This window comes from Mus pahari, chromosome 14, assembly GCF_900095145.1.
Source record: "Mus pahari chromosome 14, PAHARI_EIJ_v1.1, whole genome shotgun sequence".
In the NCBI taxonomy this organism is placed as follows: domain Eukaryota; kingdom Metazoa; phylum Chordata; class Mammalia; order Rodentia; family Muridae; genus Mus; species Mus pahari.
Genome location: NC_034603.1, coordinates 74,765,291 through 74,785,974, shown reverse-complemented (window position 1 = coordinate 74,785,974; position 20,684 = coordinate 74,765,291). Strand labels below are relative to the sequence as shown.

The following is a 20,684-nucleotide window of genomic DNA, read 5'->3' as shown; positions in this document are numbered from 1 at the left end:
CCAGGCTGGCTTCGAACTCAGAAATCCGCCTGTCTCTGCCTCCCAAGTGCTAGGATTAAAGGCGTGGGCCACCAATCCTCCTTCTTGAGCCACCCTGGTGCAGGGACATCAGTCTTTGCACTTCTGCACCTGGCCGTTAATTGAGGCTTAGGATGGCAAAGTCTCACTCTCTCTTGGTCTCCGGCAAAGGATTTGTAAATTTGTAAGACCTACACAGACAGTTTATAGATTGTAATATAGCCCGTGATTGAGTCTTGTACCCAAGCTTCCTAGAAAGTCTCTTGTAGGACTGTACCGTCCCTAGAGAGCCCGGGGCTGCACACCCTCTGTTTATCTCTGCCATCTCCACTTTCCTGTCTGACATATACATTGTGTAAGCTCTGTCTCCTGGCTGTCAACACTCTGGAAGGAACTAGCCAGTTACTCTGTGGCAGGAGAGCTTGGTGGGGTGTGGCTTGCTTGTAGTTTACTTAAATAGTTAGTTTTTTTTTTTTTTTTTTAAATCTTCTGCAATCTCATACACACCTGTAGTGTATTTTGAGCTTGCTCCGCCCACTATCATCTTCCTTCCCGGTCCCATTGGGCCTCTTGCCAACACATCCCCTCCTCCGGACTTGTAAGTTTTTTTCCCTAATGCCTGCAGGAGCGGGGATGGAGGGTTATTTATCTGAACTGGGTAGGACACATTACCAGTGGCTGCGCCAGGGATAACTGTGACTCCCCTTCCTCAGCAACAACTGGTAACTCCTTCTGGGCCCCTCCCCCACCGTCCTCACAGGTTCCCCTGCTCTCAGCTCTCTGAGGGAGTATGTTCTTTGTTGCCGACCTGGCTGTATGTTTGTTCTGTCTGTATGTTTGTGGAGTAGATGCTTCACAGAGGCAGCACTGGAGACGTTGTTGGAAACTGAGTGATTTACAGATATACCCAGGGCCCTCATTCTGATCTCTTCCACCCCCACCCCCCACTCCCCCGAACCAAACAGCCAGATGGGACAAGAGCATCTCTGAGTTTGAGGCCAGCCAGGTCTACAGGGAGAGAACTCCAGGACAGCCAGAGCTCCACAGTGAAACCATAACAAACCTCCACCACCTCCACCTCCACCAACAACAGCAAAAATATTTTGGGACCGGAGAAACGGCTCAGCAGTTGGGAGCACTGGCTGCTCTTCCAGAGGACCTGGGTTCAATTCCCAGCATCCACATGGCAGTTCACAGCTGCGTCTAACTCCAGGATCGACACCCTCACAGACAGACACGCAGACATAACATAAAATAAAAGCAATTTTAAAAAGGGATTTTGATTGATTTCTTTTTTTTTCAAGGCCCGCCTGGACTACAGAGCAATAAAGGGGAGATAGAGCCACTTAACATGAGCATTAAGCTTTTCCTTCTGAACAACTTTAATAATGAATCATATTCATTTGAAAAGAACTTTTGTCATTTGTTCTTTTGGAAGAGAACCACCCCTACGCTCCTGGGGATCATTCCTTTTAATGGCAGCAGAACCCTTTGGCTTTCAGAGGTATCATCTGTGGGGCCGGGAACTCCGGAGCACCTGTGTCTCCATGGAAATTAGCTGCTGCTGAAAATAGTGCTGGGAAGAAGACAGGCCACGCCAGGCTTCTGGAAACGTCAGACCCTTCACCTGCAAGCAAGCAAGCAGACTGGAAGGTCTGAAGGCTCAGAGGGGATTAAAATGTACCACTCAGAACTTGGTGTTTACCACCCCAGAGATGATGTTCAGCAGAGTTTCAGGCACGTGCCACACCTCTTCCAGTACCAGGGATTGAACCTACGACCTTGTGTGTACTAGGCTGGATCTACATAGATCTGGTTGATGTACACACTCTACCACTGAGCCCCCCAGCTCCAGCCCTGACTCATTGTTCTTAGCATTGCCTCCTAAGACAGTTTATAACCACCAGGCAAGGGTGGCACACGCCTTTAATCCCAGCACTTGGGAGGCAGAGGCAGGAGGATTTGGATTTCTGAGTTCGAGGCCAACCTGGTCAACAGAGTGAGTTCCAGGACAGCCAGGTCTACACAGAGGAAAAAACCCTGTCTCAAAGCAAAATCAACAACAAATACCTGGACGTGCCACTGTGTGTATTGGATATTGGGGGGGGGGGCAGTGGTGGAGGCAGGAGGATTGATTCCCAGACTTGCTGACTGACAGCCAGCCCAGACAGAGAGACCCTGTCTCAGGGGATTAAATGGAATGAATGAGATGAGGATTGATGCAGCAGGACACCTGACATCTTCCTTAGGCCTCTGCTTGGGTGATGCATGGGTATACGCATCCTCACATACACGCATGCTTACACGCATACACACCTCACACGCACACACAAATACCCAGGGTTTACACTTACAGCTAAGGACTGTGTACCTCAAAAAATTCATTTTATGTTAAGAAATTTATTTCAGTAGTACTGATAGCCAAACAAGTAAAAATTTTGGTATCCATGGACTTTTTTTTTTTTTTGGCTTTTGTTTGTCTGGAATGCACTACAACAGACTGGCCTCAAACCTACAGAGATCTCCCTGCCCCTCCCATCCAGACTGAAGTCATGTACTACCGTGCTTAGCTATCTTCATTTTTTAGTGGCATGGGTGGACAGCCGTGTACCCACTATAACAAAATACTTGAGGCAACCATCTTAAAAAGCAGAAAAGTTTATTTTGGCTCCATGGGAAGAGAAGTGTGTATTCTTGATTGTGGAGCCATCTCTCCAGCCCCCCAGTTAGTGATCTTTGCCAAAGTGCTACTGTTTCAATTCAGAGAAACTGCTATAGTGCTATAGTGTCCTCACACAGGGGGGAAAAGTGTATTGGCTTCAAAACACTTAACTAAGAAAAAAAAAATCCCATGAATTTTTGAAGCATTTTAGACAAGCGGAGTTGTTACTGCTAAAGTGGAGGGCAGAATATTTGATTAGAGATAGTGCTTTATTCTTGTACAAGGTACAAGCAGACATTAATGGGGCTCCTTTTCTCAGTGAGGAAGTACGGTTAAAATGTTACCTTATTTTCTTAGAATTTTATAAATGTTTAACCCAGGAGAAAAAAAGTAATTCAAGTCAGTATAATGGCTTATTAATACATGAACACTGTAACATTTTCCTTCTTGTCATTCTTTTGGTTTTTCGAGACAGGGTTTCTCTGTGTAGCCCTGGCTGTCCTGGAACTCACTCTGTAGACCAGGCTGGCCTCAAACTCAGAAATCCGCCTGCCTCTGCCTCCCGAGTGCTAGGATTAAAGGCGTGAGCCACCATGCCCGGTCCCTTCTTGTCATTCTTAATGATGTCTACAGATCGGGCTCTTGGTTCACTTGCCAACCTCGCTAGGCTCTTACTTTGTTTGATATCTTCAAACGGTATCTCGATCATGTTCCTTTCCCTCCCCCAGTTCCTCCCGGCTCCTCCTCACCTCCCCACCCACCCGACTTCAAGTTTCCTCTCCCTATCTCTCTTTCAAAACAAAAAAACAAAAAAAAAAAAAAAGAGAGAGAGAGAGAAAACGAAAGAGAAAATCAAAACCAACTCCACCACCAACAAAAAAACCCAGTAAGATAAAACATACCACTACAAAAAAACGTGGCGTCTGTTTTGTGTGGGCCAACTAGTCCTGGGCATGGGGCCTGCCCTGAAGTGTGGGGGACATACCCAGTGACACTCCTTGAAGAAAACAGGATGTTTCTCTTTCCCAGCTTTACTATCTTCTTCATCACCATCTTCAGCATCAGCATCAGTGTCCTCTATTTTGTCGGTACTGAGGATTGAATCCAGAGACTTGTGCACACCACTGAGCTGCGTCCGGAGCCCCTCATTAGACATTACAATTTTCATTACACCTTACTGTAGTTACTTTATTGTAGGTATATGTTTGAGGATCAGAGGACAACTTGCAGGACCTGGTTCTCCTCTTCTAGCTTGTGGGTCCCCAGGATTGGATTTCGGTTGTCGTGCTTGGTGGTAGGGACCCTCTTACTCACCAAGCGGCCCAGCCACCCTGCCAACCCTCCTCCGTCTCCTCCCCCTCTTTATTTTTGTGACACAGGGCCTCACTTTGTTATTTGGGCTGGTTTGGTCTGTTCGGACCTTGGCTGGTCTGGCATTTGCCATGTAGCCCCTGCTGACCTCAAACTCACTGAGATCTGCCTGTCCCTGCCTCCTGGGATTAAAGGTGTGCACCAGCATGAGTTGGGGCTGCTCTTGAGCTCCAGGGCTTATAAGCTGTCCACCCTAGCCTCCCAAGTCGCCAGGTGATGTATATGGGGCACACACATGAAGTCCTTTCGTCCAGCTGGTGGCCACTGCTGTTCTGTGGCTGTTTTTTCTGAAGACTACAGTTGCCAGATGAGAACCCTGTGCTTGAGCCAACCCCCACTGGGCATGTCTCCTGGAATGTGTGATTCGCCAGGGTTAGTGGTTCTCTTTCAGGAAGGTTTTGCTGAGTTTGCCCTGTTCTGAAATGACCACATACATGCACACCACCTTCTTTCACGATCCCCGTTTGCTGAGTGTGGTTTTCTCAGTACTCAAAGCACGCTTCGAAAATAGCCCTTTAGCTTAATGACATGGGTGCGAGATAAGGAAGTGGTTATCTAACCCTCCCACGGGCAGAAAGCTTGGCAACTTGAGTCGCTTTTGGTTACTGGGGCACGAGTGACACCTTGCAAGCTGGAGACTTAGCCCCAGTCTATTGAAGATGGGGCAAATCCTTTTTTATTCCCCCCCCCCCCGAGCTTTTTTTTTTCTTAATGGTTATTCTTTTAAAATTTATTTTTGTGTTATGGATACGAGTATTTTGCCTGCATATGTGTTTGTGCTCCACTTTGGTGGCTGCTACCCAGGGATGTCAGAGTAGAGCATTGGATCAGCTGGCAGTGAAGTTACAGACGGTTGTGGGCCTCCATCTGGGTCCTAGAAATTGAACCTGGGCCCTCTGTAAGAATCACAAGTGCTCTTAACTGCTGAGCCACTTCCACCACCCACCTGTGGCTGTTGTTGTTTGGTTGGTTAGTTTTGTTTTGTTTGGTTTGGTTTCTTGCTCTGTAGCCCACCTTGGTCTAGAACTTTGTCACCCAGGCTGACCTCACGCTTTCTGTAGTCCCCCAGTCTCAGCGCTCCTGGTTTGAAAGCCTATTATTTTTGGGTTAGGTTGTTTTCCCTCTCTTATAGAGGCACAGTGTCCAAATGAAAAGTCCACAGAGTCACGATTCAATTGTTCACCTCTTTTGGACTGTGTGTGACGGAAATTTGGACATAGCCCAGTGTCATTACGGTTTTGGACAGGATGACTTACGGTCTGTAGATATGGTGGTACGTAGTTGTGTTTTCTTGCCAAGATCTGGCTGAAAAAGAGCTTGCTAGTTGCTTTTTCTGTTATAAAAAATAATAATTAGGCTATTAGTTGTTTAAATGGAGTAATCCCCTTTTGGCTCCTCAAGAAAAACACTTCTGAGATGGGTGAGTGTATTTAAAATTAGCCATTACTTACAGTTTTTCGACCTCTTTGTCACACTCCCTCTGGAGTTTGTGTCTCTCCCTTCCCTCCTCTTCCCCCCCCCCCCCGCCCCCACTTCTCCCTTAGTGTTGATTCTGTCTGTCAGATTCAGTGTTTATTTTTATTTATTTTAGTTTTTTTTTAAAAAAGATTTATTTATTATATGTAAGTACACTGTAGCTGTCTTCAGACACTCCAAAAGAGGGAGTCAGATCTTGTTACGGATGGTTATGAGCCACCATGTGGTTGCTGGAATTTGAACTCTGCACCTTTTTTTTTTTTTTTTCTGCACCTTCAGAAGACCAGTCGGGTGCTCTTACCCACTGAGCCATCTCACCAGCCCCTTAGTTTGGTTTTTATCTTATTTTTTATTTTATTTTTTGGTGGGCATGTAAGAATGTGAGACAAGATCTCTATATGTAGCCCGGGTTAACCCCGAACTCTCTCTATAGCCCAGGCTGGCATTAAATTCGGTGGAGATGTTGCGAGCTCTGGAACTGGAGTTACAGACATCTGTAAGCAGGTGCTGGGAACTGAACCTAGCTTTCCTGCAAGAGCTGCAAGTGTTCTTGGCCACCGAGTCATCTCTCTGACCCAGCTATTTTATTTTTTAAAGATAAGAGGTCCTCCCACTGGTTCTGAGATCAAAAGCAGCCAAATCGGTGAATAGGCTTCACATATTCATCTATTTTTCATCTGTAGAGTGGCTTTCTCCTCAGGGGTGTCCTGGCCTACAGTCTCTGCTGGAGTTGCGGAGGGAGAGCTTACCCCAAGGGCCTTCTAGGCCTTTCCTTTTAAACTGAGAACAAAGTAAAAAGATACAGCGGGGCGGGGCGGGGTGGGGTGGGGCGGAGGCGGGGCGTTCCAGGGCACATCGACTACAGCTTTGAGGCAGGAGCTGTGTTGTGTCAAGTTAGGCTCAGATCTGCCCTGGTGTTTCTTGGGATCCGGGTTGGGGTAAGACCTGTCCACCCCAGCTACAGACTGGAAGCCCTGCCCGGGATACGCCTGTGGGTGCGGCTCATCCCCAGCAGGGTAATGGCTTTGCGGTCTGCTTTTGTTGGCACTTTTTGGATGGCTAATCAGCCACACCTTGCAATGCTGACACTAAGAGTCCTGCTAATTGCCTCCTCCCACAGAAAGGATCACCCACAAGTGACTCGTCATCATTCCTAAACGTTTGGTTTTTTTTGTTCTTCTCGTCTTCTTCAACTGAACACCCCGAGCCAAGTTCTCCTTAGCTGGGACTTTCAGTTTAGGTTGCACTAGGCTAGAAGTTATCTCCGCAGGTGAAATGAACCAATTCAAGTCAAATTAAAGTAAAACGGCAGGTTTATTGGGGGCAGCTCTCATGGGAGTTCACCAACCACACAGGAGGGGGGGGGTCATGAGTTTGCGGTGCAAAGGGAGATAGGAGAAGAGTGGGTGCAGAGGGAGAAGAGAGAGGCAGAGAGAGACCAAAATGACTGGATTATTTAGGGAAGACCTGGGAGAGGGGTACGCCAGCCATGTCCGGTAACAGGTCAGATCTGAAGGATGCTGGGAGAACCTCGAGGCCAGGTCCACTTTGGTATGTTAACTATGCACCTCAGCTGCTTGTCCTGGGTCTGAAACCTAACTTCAGGGCGAAGAGTAGACAGTTGGTTAGTGGACCCGAATCTTCACCTTGTGCCATCTCTGATTTCATTTACAAAGGCTCCACTTACCTGAGTCTAGATTCTCAGATTTAACTCAGCAAGACCTTTCCTAGTGTGTATGTGTGTGAGACCCTGCATGCCAGGGTTCCTCTTCACTGTCCCAAAGCAATACAAAAAAACAATGACCAAAAGCTCCCTTCTTTTTTGCTTGTCCAAGGCACTGGTCACTTGAAGGAGAGTTGAGCAAATGTAAGGGCGGCACGTCATCATTCCGTTGTGGGGGACAGCCAGTGACGGCAGGGCTTGCGCTGAGCTGTGTGTGAAATGCCAGTCTCCTGCTTTTAAATGCCTTACTAGAAGACTCTGTTTCCTCTTTGGAGTCCATGACTCACCTTGGGAACTATCTTGTTTTAGAAGACGGCTCAGTAGGTAAAGGAGCTTGCCGTAAAACCACGAGGACTTGAGTTTGCGTCCCTAACACTCAAGTAAAATTCTGGAAGTGGTGGTAGCCCTCCCCCCACCCTTTTCATTTTATGTCTATGAGTGAGTTGCCTGCGTGTATGATGCCCTGTGCCTGGTACTTTCAGAAGTCAGAAGAGGGCATCAGATTTTCTGGAACTGGAGTTATGGATTGTGAGCCATCGTGTGGGTGCTGGGAACCAAACCCCTGAAAGAGCAAGTCCTCTTAGCCCTGAGCCATTTCTTCAGCCCTGGCAGCTCTCACCTATAATCCCATTATTCTGGAACTTGGACATTACAGCCCACATCCCACATTAGTCCCTGTCACTAATCCACATTAGCCAATGAAAAGAGCCAGCCTCTTTCTAACTTGAGCACATAGGATACACTCTACTCCCCCTTTTGTGCTTTTCAGGTTTCTTTGGCTCTTTGGATGGCTGGTTGGGCCTGACTTGGGGTACAGGGTGTGGTCCCTAAGTTTGATAACACTAGCTAGCACTGAGGAGGTGGAGTTAGGATCCCTGGGACATCCTGGCAGCTAGTCTGGCTAACCCTGTGAGCTCCGGGCTCAGTGAGAAACAGCTGCAAAAACTAAGAGAAAAACGTCTGGTGTCAACTTAGGCTTACACACACACACACACACACACACACACACACACACACACGGACACACATGTGCATATGTACACACAAACATGCCATGCATACTATACACGTGTACACACACAAATATATTAGTTAAAATTTCTCCTTCTTGGGGATCCTGTGGTGCAGCAGTTGACATCTTGGAGCATCTGATGTCCAAGTGGTGGGTGGGAAGACCTGAGTCCTAGTGTGCCGGGGTGGTAATGTGTGTCACAGTGTCACAGAAACGGACACTAAGGATTTGTTTATTTCTAGCCCTGCAGGGGCTATAAGTCACTCCTTTAAAATTCATCCTCCAGCACCCTGCTGCCTCTGTTGCTATGGTGGTGTGCCTCTGGCTTTGGTGTCAAGGTTGCCTTTGAAAATAGATGGGGCCAAAATAACAATGTAACAGGTGGCTGGGCCTTGTGAAGTAGCTCGTTAAACTCCTTGGCCAAGGAGTCCTGTGGAAGCGCATCACACAACGCAGAACGTCATGCTGCCAGGCAGGTACTCTGCAGCTGCATGTGTGCCTGCTCTAGTGCCTGTTTGTGCGTGTGTACCTGTGACTGCCTGTGTGTCCCCTTGTGTGCACGAGCTGAGTTTAGTCTGTTTTCCTTGGTTTGGGTAGTAGTCCTCCCCTTTCTATTTTTACAGACCTCTCCTCCTCTTTAAGCCGTGCTATGCCTATTTCCAGCGGTTATGTGAGGAAAGAGCTCAGCTTGCTTTATTTAGCAGGAGGTGCCCTTTCCTTATTTTGTGTAACCAGAGCCCTCCTCCTAAAAATAACCTTGCTGGTCCTAATAGGATTCTTGTTATAGCTGATGTATCCTTTCTTTTATTTACAGAGAAGACCTCTTTTAGCATCTCTCTCTCTCTCTCTCTCTCTCTCTCTCTCTATATATATATATATATATATATATATATATATATATCTCACAAAATATATCACAACCATACAGTAAGATACAAAATACAAGTATCTATATGTATGCATGTATATATATACATACATACGTACACACACACACACATATATACATATATATATATATAATACATACACACTAGAATATATTTCTCTGTCAGTTCTTTGGTTCCTTTCTTCCTTTCTTTCTTTCTTCCTTTTTTTTGTTTTTGAGACAGGCTTTCTTTGNATAACCCTGGCTGTCCTGGAACTCACTCTATAGACCAGGCTGGCCTCGAACTCAGAAACTCCTCCCAAGTGCTGGGATTAAAGGCATGTACCACCACTGCCTGGCCTTCAGTTCTTACTGAATATGGTAGACATTGTTCATTATACATTCACTTGCCAATTACAATAATTTCTTTTGTGCCCCCCCTTCCTGGGCCTGAAATTTGAGGCCTTGAGCATGTGAACAAGTACTTTACCACAGAGCCATAACTTCCTTTCTCTCTTCTTTACAGATCCATTTCAGATTTATTAATTTTATTATTTTTGTATACAAGTATTTTGTTTGCAGGTGTATGTGTGCACTACATGCATGCCTGGTGCTCATGGAGGTCAGAAGAGGTCACTGGATTCCCTGGGATAGGAGTTACAGATGGTTGTGAACCTCCATGTGGGTTCTGGGAATCCGGCCAGGTCCTCTGCAAGAACAAGTGTTCTTACCCATTGAGCCAGTTCTCCAGCCCCCACCCATCCCCCTTCCTCCTTTAGATAGTGTCTTATGTAGCTCAGGCTGGCCTAGAACTCACTATTTAGGTGAGAATGACTGACTGCCTTGGTTACTTTTCTATTGCTGTGAGGAGACACCATGACCAAAGGGAATTTATAAAAGAAAGGAAGAGCTTGTAGGGGAGGTCACATGTCCAGTGGATGAAGCCACGGCTGTCATGGTTGGGAGTGTGGCAGCAGCCAGGCAGGCTGGGCAGTAGTTGAGAGCTTAACATCTGATTTGATTCACAGCAGAAGATAGAGAGAGAAAGAGAGGGAGGGAGAGGGAGAGGGAGAGAGAGCACTCACACTGGGAATAGCATGGGCTTTTGAAACCTCAAGGTCCACTCCAGTGACACACCTCATAATCCTTCCCAAACAGTTCTACCAGGTATTTACATATGTGAGCCTGTAGAGGCCATCCTCATTCAAACCAGCACAGGGACCATGAACTTCTGATCTTCCTGCCTTCATCTCTTGTGCTAGGCTTGTTGGCATGTACCCCTATGCCTGATGTATGCCGTGATGGCACTGGCCTGAAGCTTTATGCGCAGAATGCAGGCATTCTGTCATCTGAGCTTTACCACCACCCAGCTACCTCCTTTTGAGTTAAAAAGTTCAGGAGTAACTTGGACATTATTCTAACTCAGCCTCTTGACTAACTCAGTTTACTAAATAGTCTCCTCTACCTCACAGTTCCCATGGTCCTTGTGGGTAATCACCCTTCAGAAACTAGTGAAGGGGCCAGGGAAATGGCTCAGTAGGTAAGGGAGTAAGAGAGCTTGCCCTGCAAGATTGAGGACCTAAGTTCAATTCCCTCCTCACCCATGAAGAAAGTCACGCACGCCTGTAAGCCCAGCATTGGGGTCGGGGAGTGGAGGCAAGAGGAGCGAGCCTGAGAGCTTGCTGGCCAGTCAGCCTAGCCTAAATAGTGAGGTGTGGGTTTAGAGAGCAGCCCTGTCTCAAGATAACCAGTAGTGGAAGATACCATTCATCTGTGGCACCTTCAAACTTTCATGATGGTACATGCCTTTAATCTCAGTACCAGGGAGGCAGAGGCAGGAGGATTACTGTAAGTCTAATGCCAGTCTAGTCTATACATTGAGTTCCATACCATCCAGGGCAACATAGTGAGACCCTGTCAAAAAACTTTTAAAAATAATATCTTGTGTAAAAAATATTGAATGTGTGGTGGCACATGGCTAAAATCCTGACACTCAGAGGCAAAGACCTGATTATTAGTTTGAGAATAGCCTAATCTACATAGTAATACTCTTCATGGTTTTTTTTTTTTTTTTTTTTTTTTTTTAGATGGGTTTGTGGCCATAGCTCAGTTGTAGATGCAGAAAGACAGAGATTATTTGTCTTTCTAGGCCTATAGGCTAAGCGAGAAGAGTAGTGTCAAGTTCAAGGTCCATCTGGGCCACTTCGTAAGTTCCAGGCCATTCTCGCAACAGAGTGAGCCACTTTCTCAAAAACAAACAAAACAACTTACAAAAAGACAAAGTCAGGAACAAGAACAAGGGCTGGCAAGATGGCTCAGTGGTTAAGAGCACTGTATTGCTTGCTTTTCCAGAGGTCTCGAGTTCAATTTCCAGAAACCACATTGATGGCTCACAACCATCTGTAGTGGGATCTGATGCCCTCTTCTAGTGTGTCTGAAGACAGCTACAGTGTACTCATATAAATAAAAATAAATAAATCTTTTTTTTAAAAGAAAGAATAATAATAAGAAGAAATATCTTGAGCGCGACACTCTGACAGAGCTCAGCCAGCTTTTCCTGTAAAGGTCTAGAATCGCGTTAGACCTGTAAACTATGAAGTATCTCTTGTTTTCTACAATCAACTTTGTGGGACAGACATAGACTATACATGAAAGGAAGGTGACATTGGTTTGATACTTGAATTTCAGATTAATTTTTACATGCCAGTATATCTGATCCTTTTTACTAATTTCCTTTTTCTGGGACAGGGTCTCTGGCAGCTCGCGCTGTCCTCAAACTCCACACACACACACACACAAACATCTGGAATCATCTTCTGATCTCCCTGCCTCTGCCTCCGGGGTGCTCAGCTGACAGGTGTGAGCCACCATACCAGGTTTATGTGGTGCTGGGGATGGAATCCAGGGCTTCATGCGTACCAGGCAAACCATCTGTCTACGAGTGACACCTTCAGCCTCTTCTCCCCCACCCCCCAAGCTTTAAAAAAAAAAAAAGTTAAGTTCATTTGTGATTCGAAGACTGACAACAGCTGGTGGAAGATTAGGTTTGAGCCATGGGTCTGTGGCCCAGGGTTTTCTGACCCTTGTTCAAGCAAGGGAGGTCCTGTAGGATGGGTGTCCACCCCTGGAAGTGTGACATCAGCAGCTTGTGCTAGGCTCCGCCTCAGCATTACTGTCAAGAGATGCATCGCCACCTTAACCGCACCTGAAGGCGCAACCATCTACACATGGGCTTTGCTGTGCTTGCAAGACAGAATGTTTTCCATCTCCTCTTTTAAAAGTTCTGGAAACTTTATTAGGTGGGACCTTGTTGGAGGAAGTAAGTTACTGGGGGGATGGGTGTTTGAAGATTATACCTGGTTCCTTTTCTCATCCTGATTTCTGACTAGCAGGGGGTGGTTAACCTCTTCCATCTCATATTCTCACTGTCTGGGGGCCAGCAAACCATGCAAGAACCCCTGAAACCATAGGTCCAGGGGCCAGCAAACTGTGCAAAAATAACCTGAAACCATAGTTCCGGGAGCCAACAAACCATGCAAAAAAAAAAAAAAAAACAACCCTGAAACGGAAGGTCCAGGGGCCAACAAACCGTGCAAGAACCCCTGAAACTGTGAGTCCTTTATGTCAGCTATTTTATCACAACAGTGAGAAAGCTAACAGCCTTCTCCATGGGACATCCCAGCAAAGCCAAGGGTCCTCTGTTACGTGTATGACAGAGAACTATTGGCTGTAAACAACCACACGACAGCCATAGCCCTGGGACTCCGAAACTTTCATGTGATACACGAAAGATGGCATTGATTTCTAATGCATCCAGTCATTTCTGCTTTTTGCCTCCCTTACTGGTTACATTTCCCAGTCCTCTAAGCATGTTGGTGGAGGTGAGGGGCTAGAACATCTGCCTTCCTTCAGTCCACTGACTTTACAGAAACCTCAGTCCTAAAATATCAGTCACTACCACTCACTGTTGTTGCAGAAGCCAGAGAGGGCTGGCTATAGAGATGGAACCATCAATTACATTAATAAGCTTAAGCCTGCATCATCTCTCCCTCCTCATTAGTTTTCATTTTTGAAATGAGTTTCTTAACTAGATATTTTTTTTTTGCGAGACAGTTTAGAGACAATTATGATTTAGCATGCAGAGGAGAAAGTTGAGCACGATTTGAAGCCAACTTATTTCCAAGTGTACAAACATGTAATTAAAATGATACATTTGGGCATGTGGACATTTACTTTGCTTTCGGTAGCCAAGGGAAGACACAGGAGGCCCAACAACCACCATCCACTCCAACACGACAGAGCCATGGTGTTCATCATTGTTAATCATGGTTTCAGTGAGATGTCAGCCCAGACGTTGGAAGACGTGGTTCCCCAAATAGTGGTCCTGTTGGGGCAGTTAAGAGGTGTGGCCTTGGGCTGGTGAGATGGCTCAGTGGTTAAGAGCACCAACTGCTCTTCCAAAGGTCCTGAGTTCAAATCCCAGCAACCACATGGTGGCTCACAACCATCTGTAACAAAAATCTGATGCCCTCTTCTGGAGTGTCTGAAGACAGCTAAAGTGTTCACACATATAATAAATAAATAAATAAATCTTTAAAAAAAAAAAAAAAAAGAGGTGTGGCCTTGCTGAAGGAAGTATGTCACAGAGTGGGTGTTTCAAGCCATACTCCATCATGCCCAGTTTGCTCTCTGCTTCCTGTTTGTTTTGAGATGCGAGTTCTGCACTTCCCATCCAGGATGAAGATGGACTCTTATCGCTCTGGACCAATAAGCCCAGCCAAATAAAACCCTTCTTTCTGTACACTGATGTTTGATCACAGCCATAGAAAAGTACCAAATACAGTTGTATTGGGCTTTTGACTTGTCATCTTGGAGCAGTCTGAAGTCCCCTAGGAAGGAGGAGCTAGATCAGGTCGGGTTATGGGCATGTCTGTGGTAGGTTGCTGTAATGGTGTCAATTAATGTGGAAAGACACATCCTAAAAGGGAGAGGCATATTTACCTGGATTTGGGTCCTGGACTCAGTAGAAGAGGACAGCAGGGCTGGAATATGGCCCAGGGGTTAAGCGTATGCGCTGCAGGGGACCTAGGTAGGGTGGCTTCTAACTTCTTCAAGCGCTAGGGAGGGGCAGAATCCCCTTTATGGTCTCTGTGGGCACTTGCACTCAAGTGTACCAGCCCACACACAAACACACACAAATATAAGTAACTAAAAGATAAAAACAGAACCTGGTGTGGTGGCAGAGGCAGGCAGATATCTGATATTTGAGACCAGCCTGGTCTACATAAATGAGTTCCAGGACAGTCAAGGATACATAGAGAAACCCTGTCTCAAAAAGAAAACAAACAAATATATATGTAATTATATATATATACATATATAAGCAAATACATCTTTTTTATTTTTATACCTTTTTTTTTTTTTTTTTTTTTTTTTTGAGATAGGGTTTCTCTGTGTGGCCTTGGCTGTTCTGGAACAAGCTCTGTAGGCCAGGCTGTCCTTGAATTTACAGCTATCCTCCTGCCTCTGCTGGTATTAAAGGCATACATCACCACTACCCAGCAATAAATTTTTTTTTTTTTTTTAAGGGAAGAAAGTGAGCTGAGCAGTATGTATGTGTGTGTGTCATCCACCCATCCATCCATCCATCCACCCATCCATCCATCCATCCATCCGTCCGTCCATCCTCTCTGTTCTTGACTGTGGATGCGACTAGTTGCTTTGAGCATGTGGCCTTGACCTTTTTTGCAGTAATGGACTGGGACTTTCCATTTCAAGCCAAGTGTCTTGTTTCTTCCCTAGGGTTCTCCTTCGAGGGTGGTGCCTGTCATCTTCATTTGCATGTGTAGCTAATTGATGTTCAGAGGATAGTCACGTCCTCAGTGTCAGGGAGGCCGAGGGGTCAAAGGTTAGGTCACTTGCTTCCTCCAGAACCATCTGTGTTTCCCACAGCCAAAGGGAAGTAGACATGGGTTTATTACTTAGTTACTAGAATTACTGTAGAAGTAAAGATCATGAAGTACTTACTGGAATGACACATTTCTGGAGCAGAAATTATGAAAATTAAAATTTTTGACCTTAGTTGGGAGTCAGTACTGCCTTCATTTGCCATTCTCTGGGAAGAGAGGAGGCTTAGATACGATTTTAGATTTTACCTTCCAGCTATTTTAAATCTCGGGGGGAAACTTTGTTTTTGGAAAATGTCTCTATCTAGGTTGTATCTTGCAGAAAGGTACTTTTTCGGTATGTAATTACATGAATATTCAGATGCAATAGAGTCTAGATGAGAAGCTATGACCACTTAAGAGATCATTTAAGTCGAGGCTTTAAAAATATGATTTAGAGCCAGGAAGGTGGTTCAGCAGCTAACAACCTAGGCTCTATCCCCAGAACTTACATGTCGGAAGGAGAGACTCAGTTCCCACTCACACATCATATACCTCTGTAATAATAATAATAACAACAACAACAACACACATCTGCAATAATAATAATAATGTTAAAATAACAACAACAATTAATAATAAGAAAAACACATGACTTAAAGTGAGAAAAAAGTCCTTTACAATTCACCCAGCACCTAAATGTGGTGGCATTCACTTTTAATCCCAGCATTCAAGAAGCAGAGGCAGGTGGATCTCTTGAGTTTGAGGCCAGCTTAGTCTACAGAGTGAAGTGAAACCTTGTCTCAAAAACCCAAATAATTTACTAATCATGTTATATAGCCCCACATATCCATAATCCTTAAAAAGATCTTACAAAAGAGCAGTGAGGGCTAGGAACATAGCATGCCTAGTGTGTCCACAGCCCTGGGTTCAGTCCCCAGCACCACAGGCAGCTAGGCACAGTGGCATACACCCAAAGTTCTAGAATTCAGGAGGATCAGGAGTTTAACTTCCTCCGAGTTACACGGAGACTACAGGGATAGCCTGGGCTACCAGAGATCCTATCTCAGAAATAGTAACTATTAGATGAAACCTGTTTTCAATATTTTTGAACCTTTGCAAGTGGTTACTGGACTCCCGGAGACCTTTGCTGAGTGGCAGTGCGGGACTCTCTGGGGCTGGAGACCACTCAGGGTTTAGGTAGGAGCTCTGGAAGGTTGTGATGGCTGCTATGGCCTTGCCCCTCCTTCCTGTGGTGCCGGGGTGAAACCCAGCCTCACACTCTTTCTCAGCAACCTTCTAACGCCCGAGCCACACCCTCAGCCCATCACTACTTTATTTCTACCTCCTGAGTCTCCCCCCACCCCAGCTTCTACAGAGCCTTGTCCTAGGTGGTTGCTTAGATAAGGTTGGCTTCTGGTTTATAGTGCTAGGGGCAGGGATATATGTTGTTTGGGTTTCTTTACACCTTGGATTTGGGTTTCTGTTCACATCGAACGGTGAACAGCCATGAGCAGTCCACCCAAGTCCTCCTGCCCAGTTTCAGGAGTGGAGAGGCCCAAGATCAGGGAGCCACCGTCTCCTTTAGCTTATCCCTGCCTGCTTGTGGCTGTGTGTGGTTGTTTCCCTGAGCTATAATTTTCATACCACCCAGGATTTCACTTTCCTTTTTTTTTCTTCTCTTCCTCTCTCCCTCTTTCCTTCCTTCCTTTTATCTCACCCTCCACTCCTCTCTTCTTTCCTTCCCTCCCTCCCTCCCTCCCTCTATCCCTCGCTTCCTTCCTTCCCTCTCCTCTCTCTCCCTGCCCCCTTTTGCCCTCCACTTTTCTTCCTCCCTTCCTTTGCCTGGCTGTCCTGAAACTCAGTATGTAGCTCTAGAATTGCTTGATTCTATTGCTGCTGTCTCCCCAGCACCCCGATTCTGGGCATGAGCTATCTTGCCCAGCTTGAATTTCACTTGTTTATTTTGGAGGCAACCTTTTACTCAGTAACCCTGGTGGTGATCCACTCGAGTGCTAGGATTAAAGGTGTGTGCCATGATGCTCAACACCTTCTTTTTTGTTTTTGTTTTGTTTTTGAAGTTTCACTCTTTAACGGATTTCAAGGCTTAGAAGTTTTTGTGTATTCCCAAGGTTGTGCCACCATCAGTTGACTACGAAACAGTTAAGTTTTCAAAATAAATCCCTGTGCCAGCTGGTAGTCACTCCCCAGCCTCAGGCAACCTCAAGTCTACTTTCTAATCACACAATAAATATGTGGCCTTTTGTGTTTGGCTTTTGGCATAGCTGTCATTGTCTACCAGACACACCTGGGAAGAGGGTGCCCAGTTGAGAAATTACCTCTATTAAAATGGCCCGTGAGATATTTTCTAGATTGATGATGGCTGTGGGAAGGCCCAGCCCACTGTGGGTGGTACCATTCCCTAGTCAGATAGGTGTGTAAGAAGGTACATGGGCAAGCCCTGGGCAGCAAGCTAGTAAGCAGAGTTCCTCTGTCTTTCCTGATGTAAGCTCCTGTCTTGAGTTCCTGCCGTGGCTTCCAAGATGATGGAGAATAACTTCTAAGCCAAATTAACCCTTTCCTCCCCGAGTTGCTTTTGGCCAGCGTTTTATCACAGCAGTAAGGAGCCAAACTATTGCATCTGTTTTTGCTTAGCATATTGATTGTCAGAGTCAACACTGCAGCACGAAACACTTCTCCATTCCTCTTTTAGTTTTTTTGTTTTATTTTATTGTATTGGTAATGTGCTTACCAGTTGATGGACTCTTGGGTTCTTCTCTGGTAATGACCACTGGTGGTGAGAACATCCATCCAGATATTATTGTTTTGTTTTATTTTCATTTAGTTCTCTCTGTTGTTTTTTTGTTTGTTTTGAGACAGTGCTTCTCTGTGTATATAGTCCTGGCTGTCCTGACAACATTTGTTTTCAATTCTTTTAGTGATATTCCCCAGGGTGGGGTTGCTGCAGGGTCATGTGAAATTCCTATGCTCAAGTGGTTGAAAAGCTGCCAACTGTTTCCCACTGTACCTTCCCTCTGGCAGAGTGCGAGGACTCCAGTTTGCCAACGCTCCTCATTTTCTTTTTTCTTCTAACCACCCTGGAGGGTGTGAAGTGGTTTGGATTTGCATTTCCCTAATGGCTTACAATGTTGAACATCTTTTCTCGTGCCTATTGGCATTTTTTTTTTCTTTTAATCATCTTTGAGGAAACTTGTAATCCTTCGTCTGGCTTTTAATTGGCTTACATTAAAAAAAAAAAAAAAGAGTCGAGAGTGTGTGTATGTGTGAGTGAGTGTGTGTGTGTGTGTGTGTGTGTGTGGTGTGTGAGGTGTGTTGGGTGCTAGACTATCTGTTGAAGGTTTTTATTTATGTGCACATGAGTGTGTCTTTGTGTGTGTGTTTGTACTTGAACGCCAATGCGTGGCGAGGACTGAAGAAGGGCATCAGCTCCCCTGAAGCTGGAGTTGTGAGCTGCCCACATGGGTGCTAGGAAACTGAACTCAGGCCCGTGGAAAAGCAGTATTGGCTCCTAACACTTCAGCTGGCTCTTCAGCCTCCAGGTGTCAGGTTCTGAGCGTGCATTTCGTACTCACCTGGTAAGCTCGCTACCAACTGAGCCTGCTCCTTAGCCTGTCTAGTGATTGACGCAAATGATCACAAATCTTTCTTTTTTTTTTTTGGTTCTTTAACACCCTTCATAGGAATCTGCCTTTTGTACCTCTTTGTTCTCTATGCGTCCAGTGATTCACAGAAGTTGCTGTCAGGAGCCCTGTTGTCAGAAGCACGTTCCAATTGTCTCTGACTTCTCGTGTGTGAGAGTCGCTCTCTACGGTATATGCCTAGGAGTGGAATGTACGAACATGGTTCCTTTAGTAATTATAATATTTTTGCTGCTGTGGGCAATGTATGAAAGCTACATTTGGGGAAACTTGAGGGTTCTGTTTGTTTTTTTTGTGTGTGTCTGGATGGGGGAAGAAAGCCATTACTAAGAGGATGTGGTATTTGCATCTGAAATTTGCATTTTAGGCTTCTGGTATGTTGCTGTTAGCAAGTATTATGTTAAACAAGCAAAGGCAAGTCGCTGGAGACTCTAGTATGCAATCAATATCTCCTTAAATGTATAGATCTTAGCACGTAGCATAACCATGTTTTTGGCTGGCTGATACGGTGGGGATTTTTGCTAGCAGTACAGCAGTCCCTCTTAATCAGAGTTTTGCTTTCTGTGTGGCTTTAGCTCCTTGAGGCTGAACATAGTCTGAAAATATTAGATGGAAAGGTCTAGAAATAAACAGTTCACAAGTGTGAAATTGCTATCCTTCTTAGAGCGATGAAATCTCATGACCTCTCATTCTCTTCTTGGGATGTGTGTTATCCATCCCTGGGTACAAGGTCTTCTCGTTGGTGATGCTGCTTGCCTGTTGGCCACTTAGTAGCTCCTCAGTGGTCAGATTGCAACCAGTGTTCAAGTAACTCTTCATTTTTCTCAATAATGGTCTCAAAATATAAGAAATATATAGACTAGATATATAGGACTGGGCACTTACTGCCCTTTCAGGCATCCACCGGAGTTTTGAACAAGGGAGGCTGGGGGAGATGAGCCTATGTGTTAATTAAATCTACATCATGTCAGCCAACCTTCCAACTTCTATAGGGCCCGAGGCCAGTATAATACAGTACAGCAGAACAGCAACCCTGTGTGGAGGGGCGGGGATGCATCCCTTCCTTGGTACCCACATGGTGGGTGATGCCAAGATGAATCCCAGTGATGTGTAACCCCACTGTGTTTAATGATCTCATCCTGCACTAGCACAGGGAAGGCGTGGCAGGTGATGGGTTCAGTACGGAATGCCCAGAACCTGGGAGGAGATGGAGATGGTCTCTGGGTGGGGCAAACCTATTGCTGTTCACGAGAGGGAGTCTTATGGAGAAAGCTCAGTAAGCCAAGGCCAGGCCAAGGTCAACTAAGAAGACATAGACATTAGCTCCTGGGAGGCAGGTGGATGGGGCTCCTCCCTTCCAGCCCTCTTGGCCTGTTTTTCAGTACCACCTTAATGTAAACCAGGACCCCACTCCTCCAGTCTGGGTCAGCACAGCATCTTACAATGCATGTCAAAAGTTCCTCTGTGTGACCTTTAAAAGTCTGGTTAACCCCCGACTCTCTTCTTTCCTGGTACTTAGTGCTTTTGCCCAAGTCAAAACCAATTACAGTTACCAACACACCACACAGTTAACTTTTAATATCTCTGTATTTTATTGTTTGCTTCTCTCAAAAAAACAATCAGAGCTAATGAAACGTCGGCTATTACAATCACACGGCTGCTTATGTAATGGTTCCACAGCGTCCTTAATAAATGAGATCTAAATTGTTCTGTCTTCCTGAACCCAGAAACTCCTTCTGACTCAGGGTGTCTGAAGCTCCAATGTGTTTTCTGAGGATCCTGCTGTACTCTCTTTTTCTTCTGGAAGGATTTGGTCAAGAGTGATAAAGCTAGACACAATAAATAGCAACAGTAGGCACGTCTTTCAGGATGAAAGTATTGATTTAAACGAACAAGCAAACCCTATGTCTTAGCTAGGGTTTACTGCTGTGAACAGACACCATGACCAAGGCAACTCTTATAAGGACAACACTTCGTTGGGGCTGGCTTAACAGGTTCAGGGGGTCAGTG

The 20,684-nt window shown here is 45.5% G+C and overlaps 1 protein-coding gene across 5 annotated transcripts in view; it reads left to right on the top strand.

Moving 5' to 3' along the window:
• Pitpnc1 (phosphatidylinositol transfer protein cytoplasmic 1) overlaps window positions 1-20,684 on the top strand; it is a 266,327-nt gene that overhangs the window by 14,937 nt on the left and 230,706 nt on the right. Inside the window, exon 1 of one of the 5 annotated variants that reach the window (XM_029546168.1) lies at window positions 5,015-5,471. The exons of the other annotated variants lie outside the window; for them this stretch is intronic. The gene's annotated coding sequence lies outside the window, so the exon portion shown is untranslated. Of the gene's footprint in view, window positions 1-5,014; window positions 5,472-20,684 lie in introns of those variants that run through there. 5 annotated transcript variants of the gene reach the window in all.